We start from the raw sequence: 2,986 nt of genomic DNA on the forward strand, positions 1-2,986 counted from the left end.
AAAGAAAATAATAATAATAATAATAATAATAATAATAATAATAATAATAATAATAATAATAAAATCCTTTTGCAGTTTGCAGTGATGGCAATCTCTGTGGTCTTTGTGAGTGAGGGTCTTTTGAAGGACTCCAACATAGCCTTATGCTTCATGACACCATGCCTTCCCTGCCATGATGGAATCGACAAATACAAATTGCAAGCGAAATTAAAACTTCCCTTTTGCTTTAGTTGTGAGAAGTGATGTAAATAAATAGCCTTAGAGAATGAAACCATATGAAAGGAATAAAAAAAGCTAGAAATACTACAGGTAGATTTGTGTTATTCATATTTGCCTATAATAAACTCCCATACTTAAAATACAAGAAGGACTCAAAGGCCAACACTTTGATATGGTAAATAGTTTTAACATACTAACATCGAAAAAATAAACATTAAAAAAATCACTACATTTTTTATATCCAGATTAAAACCTTGATGGAAAGGATTCAGAAAGATCAGCACATTACTATTGCCTTCTAAAATATGTAGTGAATATAAATATTTTTACTATAAATATTTGATTCAGAACCTCTAAAATAGCATTTTATAGAAAATACTTCCAAATTACATGATCAATAGTTAACAATGAATAAATGAATATTTTGCTAAAGGCAATACTGAGATTCAATATAATTCCCACCAAAATTTCACAGATATTCTTAACAGTAAAAAGAATGGAAACCCTTAATATTTTATGGGAGTGTAAAAGATAGGAAATAAGCAAAAGACTGATTGTGAAACTTTCATATGAATGTTAGGAAGTCCAATGCAGGAAGTATTATAACACCTGATTTTAAATAATATTATAAAGGCATCTGAGTGTATTTTGTGTGTGTGTGTATGTCACACACACACACACACACACACACACACACGCACACACACACACACACACACAGAGCTGGCCATCTCTCAACTTCATTGTTACCAAATGCAATTTCTAGTGCTGGGATTAGTTTACATCTAATTGAGTTTTTGATCTATGGAGTCCTTTGGGAATCTTTGAACGATAGGCAGTTTCCAAGATTATAGGTTGATCTACACAAACTGACAGCAAGACTCCATTGCTGAAGTCAGCACTAACACAACAACATGTTAATGAAAACTCATTACCAAGGATGTGGGGCAAATGGAACCCTGCCACCAGACAAAAACTTGGTGAGGTTGAGTGGATTCAGAAACCCTGGTAATTTCATAGATGAGGAGTTTCATTTACTCCTGACCAGGTTACTGGCCTGGAATACATGACCACAACAACCCATGGAGAGGACTGTAACAATCAGTCACATAGGGACAGTGTCAGACCCTGTTCATGAGGAATAATAGACACACAGGGTATTTCACCAAAGATCGGCTGAGAGCATCTGTCATGTAGAGCTACAATACTTTGGGAAAGAGAAATTCCTTCCCTCATTGCAGGATGCCGCAGTCCCTTCTTGCTCCAACTCCCCCCCAGTCCTACCCCCATGCTCACCCCCCACCTTTGGCACCCAGTCACCTGCTGTGCTGCTCTGGCCCACTGGCCTGCCCATAGAGTCCCCAGTTTCCCACAAGTGTGCTACTCCAACTTCAGAGCAGTGCCAGAAGAGACTAGGCAAGTTCGACTCCCCCTACCCTTTGGAAAGCACAACTCTTTAGCTGCTCTGGCTCCACAGATAGCATCAGGTAAAACAGACTGGCACATGGAGATGTTGAGCTGGTGCCTACATAAAGCCTTCATCCCTATGCTCTGGTGTCTCTGGTACAGAAAGTACTTTGCACAGACTCAAAAGAGAAATGCAAACACCAAGCCAGCCACAAACCCTTTATCTACAATACACTGCCCGCAAGATATGCTAGGGTAATGGTGGTACAAAGATTGTGGGAATAACCAATCAATAACTGATTTAAGGTTCAGGAAAGGGGATGGAATCCATACCTGAAACTGCTTGAGTGACCCAGAACCTGAAACTAGATAGCCCAAAGACCTAGTGTAAAGCCAAATAATACTGGTCTAAAAAAGAAAAAAATATATAGTGAGAAAATGAATTCTAATGATATTCTGCTATACTCATAGATCGGTGCCTTATTTGCCATCATTAGAGAAATGTCTTCTTATAGCAGATGGGAACAATTACAGAAGACCACAGGCAGACATTTTCACAGACAGCGAGAGACCTTAGGATACTCAGTTATAAATGGGATGTCTCCAATAAATCCCTCCCCTCAAAGCTCAAGAGAAATGGCAGAAGAGAAGGCAGAAAGAGTGTAAGGGCCAGAGGGGATGGAGGACACCGAGAGAGCAAGGCCCACTAAGTCAACATGATCCAAGTTCATATGAACTCACAGAGACTGAAACAGTGGACAAGGCCTGAACAGCCTGCACCAGGGCTCCTGCATGTGTATCGTGGGTTCTAGTTTAGTGTTTTTATGAGACTCCTGAGTGTGAAATTCTGATTTTTATGCTTTTTCTTGGGCTCTTTTCTTCTGTTTTGCTTGTCTTGCTCAACTTCAATGTGATAGTTTTTTGTTTTATTACATTTTATTTTGTTATTTTTTTTAAAAAAATTAATAAATGAATGAATGAATGTAAAGTAGCCACTAGGGTAAAATTCAACAACTGACCTGTTATTTATACCTGCCGGGAGAGGAAAAATCATTTTTTTTTTTTTTTTTTGATGGAGTGACACTGAGTATACCAACTACTCCATGGCAGGCCTTATGTTCAGGAGTTGACCAACAAGTAATAGACTCCACAGTTATTTTGAGTTCTTGTATTTGGTTACAGGGTCTCTCTCTCTCCCTCTCTCTCTCTCTCTGTTTTTTTTTAGAAGTAGTTTTATTTTGTTTTCTTGTATTTCCTTTTATAAGAAAAAAAAAACCCTTAAAATTGGGGACTAAGGAGGGAGAGAGAATGTGGAAGGATTTGGGGGAGGGGAAGAATATGATCGAAATATATTTAAATT

Source organism: Mus pahari, chromosome 3 (assembly GCF_900095145.1).
Source record: "Mus pahari chromosome 3, PAHARI_EIJ_v1.1, whole genome shotgun sequence".
NCBI classification, from domain to species: Eukaryota; Metazoa; Chordata; class Mammalia; order Rodentia; family Muridae; genus Mus; species Mus pahari.